The sequence below is a fragment of the Silene latifolia genome, chromosome 2 (genome assembly GCF_048544455.1).
Source record: "Silene latifolia isolate original U9 population chromosome 2, ASM4854445v1, whole genome shotgun sequence".
Lineage (NCBI taxonomy): Eukaryota > Viridiplantae > Streptophyta > Magnoliopsida > Caryophyllales > Caryophyllaceae > Silene > Silene latifolia.
In genome coordinates, this window is record NC_133527.1 from 139255920 (window position 1) to 139270866 (window position 14947).

The following is a 14947-nucleotide window of genomic DNA, read 5'->3' on the forward strand; positions in this document are numbered from 1 at the left end:
TTGAGTAGGAAGAGTGTACATTCCTTGTGTACAACTCTATCTTTGACGAGGTTGAGAGATGAGGTGGGGAAGTTTGGGATACATATGATGCAGAGAGGGGATCTTTGTGGGAGATTTGACATGCGGCTGATCTTTATGATGATATTCGAGGTAAACAGGCTATGGATCCTAAGATGGTTGAGTGGAAAGCTGGAGTAGAGAAAGGGACAGTGTCTCGATTCTCTATTCATACAGATGGTAGTTTGAGGTTCGATGGTAGGTGGTGTGTCCCTAATGATGAGGAGCTGAAAAAGACAATCATGATAGAGGCACATTGTACACCGTATTCAGTACATCCAGGTGGTGACAAGCTATACAAGGATTTGAAGAACACGTTTTGGTGGCCTGGGATGAAGAAAGAAACAGCTGAGTTTGTGGCCCGTTGTTTGACATGCCAGAGAGTTAAAGGGGAACAGCGACGACCACAAGGTAAGATTCAGTCTTTAGAGATACCTGAGTGGAAGTGGGAATCCATTTCTATGGATTTTATCATGGGTTTGCCAAAGAGTCAGCAGGGTAACAACATGATATGGGTAATAGTGGATCGACTGACCAAGTCAGCTCACTTTGTGCCAATGAAAGATACATGGACTAAAGCACAATTAGTTATGGCTTATCGAAAGAATGTGCTAAGGTTACATGGAGTCCCTAAGGACATAGTGTCTGACAGAGATGCGAGATTTATCTCAAGATTTTGGAAAGAGTTGCAGGAATCTTTGGGAACAACTTTGAAGATGAGTACAGCTTTTCATCCTGCGACGACAGTCGGGATCGAGAGACCAATCAAAACTCTTGAGGATATGTTACGAGCTTGTGTGATGGACTTTGGTGGTAGTGAACAGGCGTTGGATTTGATAGAGTTTTCTTACAACAACAGCTATCACACTAGTATTGGCATGGCACCGTTTGAGGCTTTATATGGGAGGAGATGTAGGAGTCCGATTTGTTGGGACGACAATGCTGAGGCAGTGGTTCTAGGACCAGAGATGGTACATGAGATGGTTGAACAGATAAAGATGATCAGGGAACGGATGAGAGCAGCTCAAGATAGGCAATATAGTTATGCAGATCTACATCGCCGGGATATAGAGTTTCAGGTTGGGGATAAGGTTCTTCTGAAAGTGTCTCCTATGCGTGGGGTTATGAGATTTGGGAAGAAAAGCAAGCTGAGTCAGAAGTTCATCGGGCCTTATGAGATCTTAGAGCGAGTTGGGGAGGTTGCATATCGTCTGGCTTTACCGGCTGCGTTAGAGAGAGTGCATAATGTGTTTCATGTATCGCAGCTGCGGAAGTATGTGAGTGACCCGTCACATGTGTTAGAGGCAGAGAGCTTAGAGCTGGATGAGTCCTTGTCTTATCTTGAGGTGCCTAAACAGATTCTTGATCGAAAGGTTAGGAAAACTAGACATGGTGAGACAATGTTGCTTAAGATGCTTTGGTCTAACCACGAGACTGAGAAAGCTACATGGGAGGCAGATGATGCCATGAGAGAGCGTTACCCTTTCCTTTTTGATCAGGTATGTATGGTTACGGGGACGTAACCTTGTTTCTTTTAGGGGGGTAGGAGATGATCGCAAAGAGTTTTTAAGAGTTTTACACCCTTTTTATGTTGTGTCGGTATGGTTGTTGTCGTTGAGTCGGGTTGAGTTTGGGTTAGTAATATGTTTTATGTTGAGTTTTGTTTTGGTTGTTGAGTCGGGAGTGCGTAGTGTGTGTCTTTTTTTTGTTGTGGTTTGAACTTCGGGGACGAAGTTCTTTTTAAGGAGGGAAGACTATAATACTACGCATTTATGAGTCTTGGGGTACTCTATCGAGTAGGCCTTACTCTGTCGAGTAAGGGCGAGTTGCAGATTAAAATAGTTTCTGACCTGTTGGGTACTCGATCGAGTAACGTGGGTACTCGATCGAGTAAAGGGGCACTCGATCGAGTACCTTAGCTACTCGATCGAGTAGCCGGTTTACGGGGGATGATTTCTCGGGTTTTGTTAATAATGCGATTAGAGTATATAATACTTCCGTCATTGTTCTTAAAACACTTTTTAAAACCTAATCACTGTGAGAAGAGAAATCAAACTACGTCATTCGCTTTAAGCGCATTGTTGGCAAATCCCGGAGCTTGGAAGGTCGGATTTCACCTTTCTTTATACCGTTGTGATCCTTGCGTCGAGGGTAAGTCCTGCATACCGTTTGTATAATGTTTCTTTAAAGTTGGTTAAACCCTAATTTGGGGATTTGGGGGTTTTGTTGTTTGTATGATTGGTAGTGATTATGTGTTTGTATATTAGGAGGAGGATTCGTAGAGGAAGCGTTTTGATATCAGCTGTGAGATCGTCTGATTGTTGTGCTTTTCAGGTAGGGTTTTCCGACTCAGTATTAGTTACATAATGTGTGGTGATTGTGTTGTGGTTAGTGATTGTTGGTTAATTCAGACGGTTGTTGATGTTGTATTGTGATTGCTGATTGTTTGTCTCTGGTTCTCGAGATGCGTCTCGGCTGAGTGTAGTCACTTGCGGGAGTGGCTTCACGCCCTAGTTTCGCCCTTCGTGGAACCCGCCACGGAAGGGTATGTGCATATTAATGGGACAGGGTTATCGCTCGGTATGATGAGCGGGGATTTGGTGGGTACGGCTGCGGTCCCCCACTGGCAGGGCTGGTCAAGTGGACAGTCGGTGACGGAGATTGATTGGAGTGGGTGATTGTGTGTGACTGCTCGAGCTGATTTGAATACTGTATTGTTGGTTATATAAATTGTGTGAATAGTACTGACCCCGGTTTATTGTTTTAAAACCCTGCGGTGATCCATTCGGGGATGGTGAGCAGATATTGAGCAGGTATGAGTTGAGTACTGGGATAGCTGGGATGTGCCACGGTCTGATGATAGAAGTCTTCCGCTGTAGCTTAGTAGTTTTCATAAACATTTCAGTTAGATTAGTAGACAGTTGGTTTGAGAACATGTATACGTATTTTGGTTTGGTTTTTGGATTGTAACCTTTCACTAAAGTATTTCTATTTAAACGTTGTTTCATTATTGTTTATTTGATTATCATTGCCTCGGGTAACCGAGATGGTAACATCCTTATACCCGGGTGGTCCTGGTAAGGCACTTGGAGTATGGGGGTGTTACACTCCTTCCTTGATGTTGTTCTTGAGCTATGAAAATGAATGATCCTCCAAGACAACAAACCACCAAAATAGATGGTCTCCTAAGGAAACACCCAAGAATCAACCCAAAATACTACTATAATACTAACTAGATATATGTAGTAGTAAACCTTGTTTATTTGTATTTTTGATGTACTAATTATATTATTACTTTGATAATATTATAAGTTTATTTTATATGTGTTTTAAATGTTTTAAGATGAACAAAATAAGAAGAAAAAATGGTCTTTAAAAGCTCCAAGTGAGCCTTCCAAAACAACAAGAAAAGACCAATTTTTTCTACCAATTTTTCCAACAACAACAAAATCTTATATTTAATTATCATATATAATTAAATATTAATTTTATTATTTAACACTTAAATAATACAAATTAACTACCAATGACTACTTAACTATTATGTGGTCATAAGACTATTTTATCAACATACAATGTGTCAGTATTATCCCACTTAGCTAATTTTACAACCTCTTGTAAAATTAAATAGCTAATTAATTCCACCTCAAAACATATACCCATATCGTATAAAATTAATTAATTAACTATTAATTAATAAATTCTAATCATTTATTATTTAAACATCACATAATTAAATAATAAATCTCCTTGTCCCGAGTTCGTAACCCGCCATCAAATAATACATTTATGTGACTAACTAAAAAGTCAAATAATACAAGGAATTAATTATCTCGTATCTCATACAAATAATTAATTTATTCTATTTGGGCGTCATCCTATAGGTGTGACCTAAAGGGATCAGCTGATCACCGCCGTCACACGACAACAATGCCAAATGCTAGTCGGCCAATCATTACCGATTAACGATGACCAGCTGTCAAATAAACAAATAAATCCCTGATATTCCTTTTACGAGATTAAATATGTAAACGCACTTATTGTGGAGGACACTACTCCAACTGGTTTTTGGTCCGGTGTCGGTTTTGACTCTAGTTAGTGTCATTGCGACCCCATCGTCATGCATTAAACACTCCAGGTACTTTTGAAAAGTTTTGAAATGTTTTATTTTTGAAATCGTTTTAAGTTTTCCGACGTAAAGTTGTACACGAACTGTCGATCAAACGCCGCGATTCCAAAGCACGAACTGTCCGATAATCATCAGGTATATAGTGGACTTTATGGAGACCTGTTGCGACGTGGATTTGAAGATAGTGAATGAGTTTGGGAATTTTTATTATCAAGAGGTGAAATTAATGTGTTTTTTCCTTGGGCAAGTAACATTATAAATGGGATTTTAAAAAAAAAAAAAAAAAAAAAAAAAACTAATTGGTGATAAGTGTGAGTGATAGCATGATAAGGAAAGATCCATGGTAAGAAAGAGTGAGATGATATTGATATGAAATAATGGGATTTGAGCTTTGGAGCAATGCGAAGGTAACCGGCGCACTAAAGAGTTAGGTCGAAGTAATAAGGAGTTGAGCTATTAATTGGTATTATTGAGTTTAAAGAGAAAGGAAAGATAAAAATAAGCTGAGAAAAAAAAATATTGACCGGAGTTATGTGATATAGAAGTAAGGAATCGTCGAGATGTATGATACTGTCATGTGGATGTGAGTTAATGGTTATATAGGAGTTTCAGGACAACATGATTAGTCAGGATCTTCGAAGAATTAAGGGAGTAAGAAGTTGGTAGAGTATTTGCACGATAGAAGATCTTGGTGGTGAGTTGGGTGACGATACAACAAAGGATGGATTGGACATAATGTGGAGGTAATTTTGTTGATGAATTTGATGTTCGTTATTTGGAATGTTAACCGAAGATAGGAAATGAACTGTTATATTTAGAGGTGAGTGTAAGAGATTGTTATACGAGCAGTGGTGGTATTGTGGTATTGTCAATAGTGGTTAAAGGTGATGATGGATAAGAACAATAACAATTCTAAAAAAGTTGATTTTGTAAAGGTCGGATTGAAATGTATGGTTGTAAGGAAGTATAAGATGTGGTTATATGAGGCGGGTGCTAGCAGTTGAATATTAATGGTATGGTTATACTTGGTAGGAGGTGATGGTTATGCGAATGGGAGAATATGTTATGAGGGGCATACGAGTTAAGCTCGGGAGTGAGGTAACCTTTATCGAGTGGTAACTTACGTGATCAGGATTAACTAGTTGGATGTGATTATGGGTCTAGGATGTGTATAAACGTTTATGTGAGGTTCTGACCGCACGATAAGTGGTATGGTGTGATAGTCATAAAGTTATTATATGAGTGTTTTGTGTTATATGTTGGGTACGGTAAACTAATGGAATGATGTTCAAAAGTGATAGTTTGGGTGATCTGGCATGGCTAGTTATACTTGCATGTGTATTCATGATATATGTTTGTTCCGTGAAAAGGTATGGATGATATTCATGAGATTCTTGTCTGTTTATTCCGTATAATATGTTGTGTTATGATCTAGTAAAGCAGTTTTGAGTAAGTTTTCTTGTTCGGAAAGTTATACTGAGTCAGTGTTTATGGAAATTGTATGTGGTTGTGATGTTTATCGATGTGGTTGTTGTGCCTCGGGTGGTGATCCGGGCACGGTACGCTGTGTTGTGATGCGGGTATTTTCGCGCTGCGGTGCGGCTGTTGGTAGCGGTGTTGCGATGCCGTCACTGGTTGTGGTGGAGTAGGTGGGATGATTACGATTCGAATTTCGAAAGTACCAGTTATACATAGATTGTTGTTTTTTTTATGTTGCTTCCTGTGAGTTTCGGGTTGTACATATATACTGTTGTTTTGTTTGTTGATGTTTCTTGCTAGTTTCAGCTTGAGAGTGAGGGTAGAGTATGATATGGAAGAGAGTTGTGTATGTTTCTATTGTTTTCGTGATATAATGATAACCTGTTGATGGGACGCTGTTGCGAGAGGTTGTTGGAGTACTTGTGATGTTCTTTTAGAGGAGGCATTGGTTAACTTAGTAATGGCAAGTGATTCGTGGAACATGTGTTATACAGATCTGAAAGCTGCAGGTGGTCCGTAATCTTTTGTTGAGACAGTGAGTATAGTGTGTTGGACATTAGTGTTGTGACTCATAATTGCGCACATTTAGTCCCCTAATTGAGCCCATTTTGAATACTATTATAACATTCCATAGCCATTTTATCCGTCAAATGCTTTCTATTTTGCTTTCCTAGTGCATTTCGTATGTTTGTAGGAAAGAAGACAATTAGGCGGAAATTCCCGTCTCCCGTGCATATTTGGAAGCTTATTGATGATATTAGATGGACTAGTATGAAGAGGAGGCAAGAATGGTGACCAAGGATGTAGGAATAAAGAGTATATAGAAGGCTCATAAGCTTAAAAGCAAGGATGACGAGAAGGAAGACATTACAAGAAGAAATTGCTCAGACCCAAACCGAGAGTTTCTCCTTTGTCACTGAAAGTATACTATATGAAACGGCATCGAAAAATCAAGTGATCTAGGCTTTTGAATCACTCCAATAGGAGTCCGGATGAGGAAATGACGTCCGTTTTACAATCCGAGCTCAAGTAAGGCATGATACAGCTCAACCCGCTCGGGACAAATTCAACCCGCTCGGTTTGAGGCCCAGGACGCTCGTTTTCTGCCTGGGACGAGCGGATTGTTAGACAGTAAGAAAAGAGAAGTACACTTCCCAGTGATCTGAGCGTCTTGCTCTAAATCCGCTCGTCTTCTCCCTTAATAGTCCGAGCGTCCCAACAACAAGACGCTTGTCCTAAGGCCTTGTGATCCGCTCGTCCCGACTACCTGGCCACTTGGATTCCTTCACAGTCCAAAACGTCCTCTTCCTTGTTCCACTCGAGATGCGCATATTTCTGAAAGACTAGAAAAAAGGAGACTAGCATCTTTCTTCGAGAGGAGCACTTCCTCAACTCAACAATTAGCATTGTTATTTACTAATCTGACCTTGCTTAACCTAATGATGCACTACTATATATACCCCATTTGTAAGGCTCTCTTAACCAAGGTTTTAGATTATAAAAAAAGCTTTCTTAGTAGAAAGTTCTCTTAGATTAGATTAGGAGTAGATTAGAATAGATTATCATTTAATGTTTCCACAAAATTACACATTAATCTTTCCTTAATTATTGTTCAAGTTTATTATTCAAGTTTATTATTGGGTAATTGAAGATTATTGGGTTATTATTGGAGAATTGACAACTCTTCATCAATCAATCAAGTTTTCTTCTATTATTCTTTGCTTTATTATTTGGATCATCTTAAGTTGGTACAATTCCTTTACTCTTTACTCTTTATTGTTTATTTCCTCATTCTCTTATCATGTTTACACTTGTTGTGATGATTGACACCATTAATGACATGTTTACTATGATAATAAGTGAGTAATCTTTTAACTAGGATTAGTGGGTAATTAGGGGAAACAAACATGGGATTAATCATGCTTAATCTAATATGTTTTCATAATTAAATTGCTTGCTTGTTGTGATGTCAACCTATGCACATGTTATGTTTGATGATATGCTAAGCCTATGAATCCTTACATTTTTACCCATCTCTTATCTACTCAACTTGACTTGTAAGATATAAACTAACTCGAGTCTTGTTAGACCATGCATAGAAGTGATTAGGAGGAAAGTAAGTCGACTTGTAGGTGTTATACAATCTAATCGATTCGGCTCCGGGACCCAACTCTTCCTAAGAACCGTAAGACATAAACCAACTCGGTTCCACCACAACATTAATAGCTTGCAACTTTGTAAACATGTTTGTATGATCAATACCATGAATCCTCTATGACCCCATGATATCCTAGTACTCTTTAATACTTGTTTACACCTTTATTTACTTTATTGCTTTCATTAGTCTAGAACACAACTACAAACCCAAATGAATTGTGAAATAAGCATAAATTAAGATAGATAGACTTAGAACCCAAAGCACACCGTCCCATGGATCGACCTCGACTTACCAATAACTAGTTGTTTGTTGAGAATTATAAATGTGTTTAACTGGATGTGTGACGACCAACTCTTGTCTGATCAATTAGTATCATGGTAAGTTGTGGATGAGTTTGTGGTAATAAAAGGGAGAACTTGAGGATCTAGTGTGAGTGTGTGTAATAATTGTGAATCGTGAGTTCTGAGTATGGAGATAGATGCATGTATATAGAACTATGTCATTTTGGCGGTAATAAGGAACAATTGAAGTTGTGGTTAAGCTAAAGATTTTGTGGTATATGTTAGGTGGTGTGCCGAGTGAATTGAGGTATGAGAACCATTTAAGTAAGAGAGCCTTGGATATAGGAATGGTGAGTGTTTAGATTATAGGCGGTTATCTTTGACATGCGGTGGTGATGAGGATAATGAAAAGATATAGCTAGGATTTAGTATTAGTGAGTTACGAGGACGTAACATTTGTCTTAAGAGGAGTAGGATGCGATAAAAGAGGGTTTTATGGTTGTGCATGTTGTAGTATATTTGGATGTAGAGTGTTGGTGTAGCACAAAGGATAAATCTTTGTTGTGATTGATTTTGTTAAAGGGCATGGTCGTGCTTGTAGTAGTTCGATGTTTAGGAATGTGAGAATATTTGGATAGTGTTGACAGTTGGATGATGATATTTATGAGTTCGATAGTTTTGGCAGTTGGATGCTGATGTTTATGAGTGTGAGTAAACTTCGAGGTCGAAGTTCCTTTTAAGGGTGGTAGAATGTAATATTCCTTTTGATGTTTATGAGTGCCTTGATATTGGATTTTCTATTGGATAATATGTTAGTGAAACAGAGCTAGCAGCGTTTGTGAATGGTAGTTGGTAGTGTATGGAGTTAGTGTCGAGAGAGTCTATGATGTAGTTGATACGATATCGTGGGCCATGTTGTGGAGGTAGGAATAGTTAGTGGAGTTGGTGTTAAGAGTTCATGTTTTATAGGTTGGGGTTTTGTTCTGAGTTAGTATGTTTGTTTCGAGTATGGGTTGAACTTCGGGGACGAAGTTCTTTTTAAGGAGGGAAGACTGTAATACTACGGTTTTCTATGTCTATGGATACTCTATCGAGTGGAGCTTACTCCGTCGAGTAAGTATGTTTTTATACGAAACAATAGTCTATCTGATGGGTACTCGATCGAGTATGCGTGGCACTCGATCGAGTAAGGGGCACTCGATCGAGTAAGTTACTTACTCGATCGAGTAAGTTACTTACTCGATCGAGTAAGTGAGTCTTGCGGGTTATTTTAGCCGGGTTTTGTTAATAACGCGTGATTAGTATAAAAGGATTCCGTCACCTTTCTTAATCAGTTTTCACTTTTCTAAAACCTTTCAAGAGAGAAAAAGAGTTACATTATTCTCCTTCTTCGCGTTGTTAACAAATCCCCAAGGCTAGGAGTGTTGGATCATCTTGTTCTTTACACCGTTGTGATCCTTGTGTCGAGGGTAAGTTTTTTATATAATTTTTATAACGTTTTGTTAAAGTTGGTTGAAACCCTAATTAGGTTATTTGGGGGTTTTGGGGAGTATTGTTGATGTTAGATCGTGATTGAATGATTGTATGTTTGATAGGAAGTAATTTCAGTGAAGGACGATGTTGATTAGCTGATTGTGACGATCTTGGTGATTCCTGTTCCAGGTAGGGTTTCCCTACTTGGTACTAATTACATGATGTGTGTGGTGGTTGTATTCTTATTGTTGATTTATCATACCGCTGGTGATTGTGACGGTTGTTGATTAATATCGTTGATTGTTGTTGTTGTTGTATCTGTCTGTGATCTTCGGGGTGCGTCCCTGGCTGAGTGGATTCACTTGCGGGAGTGGCTTCACGCCCTTGATTTGCCTTCTGTGGAACCCGCCACAGAAGGGATGTGCACATTACTGAACATGGGTTTATCGCTCGATGGAGATGAGCGGAGCATAGGTGGGTACGGCTGCGGTCCCCGACTGGCGGTGTGGAGTATATGTTGCGATGGGTACTCTGGCAGGACTATACACTTTAGTGTGTAGTCAGTTGTGTGGAGATTGATTATGGAGACTGGAGTTTGATGTGACGATTGAGCTGTTTGGCATTTGGATTTTTGTGATTTGTATTGTGTAATTAGTACTGACCTCGTGGTTTGTTTTGTAAAACTATGGTGATCCATTCGGGGATGGTGAGCAGTTGTTGAGCAGGTTTGATATGATGCTTTTGGGCTAGCTGGGATGAGTCACCACTTGGCAATTAGAAGAGTCTTCCGCTGTGTCAGACGATGTCTGTAGTTGTTCAGTTTTGCTAGTAGACAGTTTCGGTTTTTGGATTGTATTTCATTTAACAGTTTTGAGTTGGGATATGTAATCACTTAAACAGTATTTTACCTTTTTAAAGTACGTTTATTCATTGTCTTATGATTATCATTGCCTCGGGTAACCGAGATGGTGACGTTCCTATACCTGAGTGGTCCTGATAAGGCACTTGGAGTATGGGGGTGTCACACATACGCCATCTCATGCATGTTCTGGAGTGTCAAGGTAGAGGACACTCTCTCGGCCATGTAGCTCTCACATGTCTCCTGGGTACCAAGAAAAGGGTAACCAGGAAACAGGTGCGGTGGTGGCGCTGTCGGCTGTGGCTGTGTCTCAGCCATCCTCTCCCGCACTCGGCGTGGCCCTCTCCCTATCCTAGGCCGATCCTCCTCAGCTCTCACGTTCTCCCCCTTCCTCGGCTCAGGTATGACTCGGAGGATCTCCAGGTCGATGAAGTAGATCTGCCTCGCAGGACGTGCATCCTCATCCTCCTCCTCGTCAGAATCGGCAGCTACCACTGCCGCGGGTAAAGGCTTTGTCGGTGGGAGGTGCTCTTGTGCTGGTATCTTCATCCAACTCATGCCCCACACCCTCCACGCCAAACTACCATCCTCCAAGGTTCTCAACCATTTCAGGTCGAGGAAGTAAGCTATGTTCATGGTAGGTACCAGGGTGGCTAGAGGGGTGTAATCCGGGGAAGCCTCAAAGGAAGTTAGCTTCTCAGCTAAACGGGTGGCAATAGCACCACAACTCAGGATTCTAGTGCTAGACGAGGCCATCAAAGCGAGACTGGCACATATCATAGCGGGAGCACTAAAGGTCACTCTCTCAGTCCACTCGGGGTTAAGGTACGCCATCAGAAGCATCAACTCATGCGAGTTCAACTTACTCATATATGATCTCTCGTAGAGGAGACACGACACAACACGAAAAAAGATCTTTAATGTGACATGTTGCAGATCATTGATCAATATGTTACTGGCAGTGGGAGCTGATTTCCCAGTGATACAAGGTATAAGACTGCAAACCCTAGACTCAGTCGATATGTCACGAATGGCTCCCTTGGGAGGCTTAGCCAAGCCAAGGTGAGAAGCAAACATGTCCATGGTCAAGACAAAACTGGTGTTCATGAGGCAGAACTCCACAGTTTGTTCCACCGGCTCGTATTTAAACGAGCTCATGAACTCGAGGGTCAGAAAGGCATACGAATACTTTCGTAGGCGATAAAGTTCGGTGAACCCCAAGGTCTCAAAGATGTGCCTGACATCAGTCTCAATTCCCTGATCATCCAAGAGGGTCGTGTCAACACAGCGGGTCGGTCTCATCTTATGGGACTGTAAGGCTACAAACTTCAGTCGTTGTGTGAAGTCTACAAATACCACAGACGGGTATTTGGGTATAGCTGGAACTACCGGTCCACTCCCCTCCCCAACTTCGGGTTCGGAAGCCCTACCCCTCTTACTCTGTCTCGTCCCTAGGTTCAGTCTCGGCATCTGTTTCAACATACAATTTAAATATACCACCACATATACACCAAAACGTACAAAGCATACATGTTTGATTATAGAAGAATCATCTTACGTATCACCAACAAATTCCAAAATTACAAGTAAAATTTCCAATTCTTATAAATCAGACGGTCTCTACAGTTGTAAATTGTTTGACATATTTAGCATGGATTAACTTAACCACTACTACTTTTAGGACTCAAACCTTCAAAACATACTCATATACAACCTAAGTTCACAATAACAATAGACGAATTTCAGTTTGGGGCACTTTTAAGATGGAGTTTTAAGACAAATTTTGGGTGAAAATCACAAAAATTGACTCTATACATGATATATACATCATAGATTAACCAATTTTCATCCTTTTCCATACAATAGACAACCAAAAATCAATTTAATTTCTCAAACCCTAAAATTTTCGGTCCATATTACATCCACTTTAATTCGATTTTTGCATACATGACAACATTAATCATCAAAGGGAAGCATCTAGATCATATTGCAACAATTAAAAGCAAGTTTTAACGCATGTAAATCGATTTTTCAACACTTTCCCATCATCCTACATGATTCTAACTAATTAAAAACATCAAAATAGAGTAAGCATTCATACCTTAGTCAATTAGGAAGTAAAAGAATGAATTTAAGCAAGAAAATCACTAGATTGAAGCACCACAAGCAACAAGAATCAAAGGATTTGAGTGGAAAAAGGGAACTAGGGTTTACGGAAATAAGGTGGAAATAAGAAAGTGAACAAAAGAAAGGGTTATGAACCCGCAAATTTTCGGTACTGTAGCACTTACTCGATCGAGTAAGTATGGGACTCGATCGAGTGGCCTTCACTCGATCGAGTAGTAGCTACTCGGTCGAGTTCCCGTAGAGAATTCCTACTTCCTCGACGTTATAGCTTCCTAACTAGATCGAATGAGGTCTACTCGGTCTAGTAGGCACTCGTACTCGGTCAAGCAAGGCTAGGTACATGGTAGGAAATACGAGATTAACCAAAGATTATTGCAAAACAACAACACGTGCCGATTCCAAACCAAATTCGGAAATCGTCACAGGTTACTATACTCATTCACAACGCACTATTACTACTCAAATGTAACGCAACGGTTTCTCCCAACCACGATACATATCACTCCATTCTATAGCGAACATCACACAAAACAATTCACCACCCTATTAACTTATTCACGCATACATTCAACGCATTATTTCTTGTCTAATCCTTCGTCTACAACTTCAATAATAAAACTTATACTCATATTACTCTAAGCACTCATCGAACATTAAACTATCATGTATCATCCGAGTCTAATAGAAATTTAGCTATGCCACAACATATACAAACTAGCTTACTCAACTTAATCATGTCACATGCGGAAGCATTTAACCAATCATCCATCATATTCATCCAATATTATTTTGATAATCATCACTACAAATCCACAACTTATTAACTATTGTTACTATTATTACTTACGAGACTTATAAACTCTTTATATGAACTACTAATATCAACTATTTGGAGCAAAAACAACCATCACCACATTCTATACACTGTCTCGTACTATAAGATTTCACCACTTCTACTCTTTTCACACACACACTTCCATCCGTGCACAACTTTCACTTTTCTCATTATCATCACACACATGCTAATTTCAACAGAAGCTTCATCACAAACAATTCCAACATAACTATTACCCACATTAGGCACATAATTGCCGACTCAACATCCCCACACCCGGTGACTGGCTTAAGCATAATGGGGCCATGATTTTGAAACGAGGGCACCTACTCACCCAAAATCTAGCATCAGCTGAGGCTCCCAAAATACATACACCAGGTTCATTTTATTAGACTCTCTACGTTTATTAGGCTCATTTGTTACAGGTTCCAAAACCGTCGCTCTGATACCACTTTGTGACACCCCCATATACCAAGGAGCCTTAACATGACCTTCTCTAGCATATAAGGACATCACCATCTCGGTTGCCCGAGGTAAGTAATCATCAAAAGTCGATAAAAGAACATTTATAAATACTTTACAAGTGATTTAAACCAAAACTACTAATACAAACAATACACCTCGTCAATACTATGTAAACTACTCTTACCATGACTCATGAAGACTTATCCCGCCAGGACTCCAGCTACCATCCAAGACATCACCTGCTAAGACCGACAGCTCACCATAAGGGATCACGGTAGACACAACAGAGACAAACAAGAAACAACCACACAAGGTTAGTAACTGAGGCAAGACACAATATCAACTACCAACATAATACAAACATAACCAAACACTCACACACAGGTCACCACCACTCCAACCTATCACCGTCACAGACTGTCCACTGGACCAACCCTCCTAGTGGGGAACCGCAGCCGTGCCCACCTAAGATCCTCTCATCATACTGAGCGATAACCTTGTCCAATTAATGTGCACATCCCTCCCGTGGCGGGTTCTACGGAAGGCGAAACTAGGGCGTGAAGCCACTCCCGCAAGTGACTCCACTCAGCCAAGGACGCACCTCGATAACCATAGACAATCAACCACAATCAGCTGCACCCCAACAACAACCAACGGAACAGCACAACACCAACCGAATACCATAATTAATCAACCACATAGACACTACAATCAATACAACAACCATCACACTAAACAACCAACAGAAACTGAGTTGGCGAACCTACCTTTAGCCAACCGCAGCGATTCCTTGTTCAATCACATGACATCAACCAAGCAAGCAAAACCCCTATACAAACAACATAAAAGCCTATTACTACTACCACAACCCTACAAGGAACAACAATGACAAAGATGATGATGATGACATACCTACGCATCGTATATCGGCGTCAAGACCACTACCCGACTCAAGCAAACTATCCCCAAGGCACAAGCATACTCAAAGGCTCCCATGGAAGGAATTATGGTGAGGGAAGTGAGGTAAGGCGGCATCTAGGTCTGAAGGAAGGAGGCGGAAATGATTTGCGATTCTACCAAAACA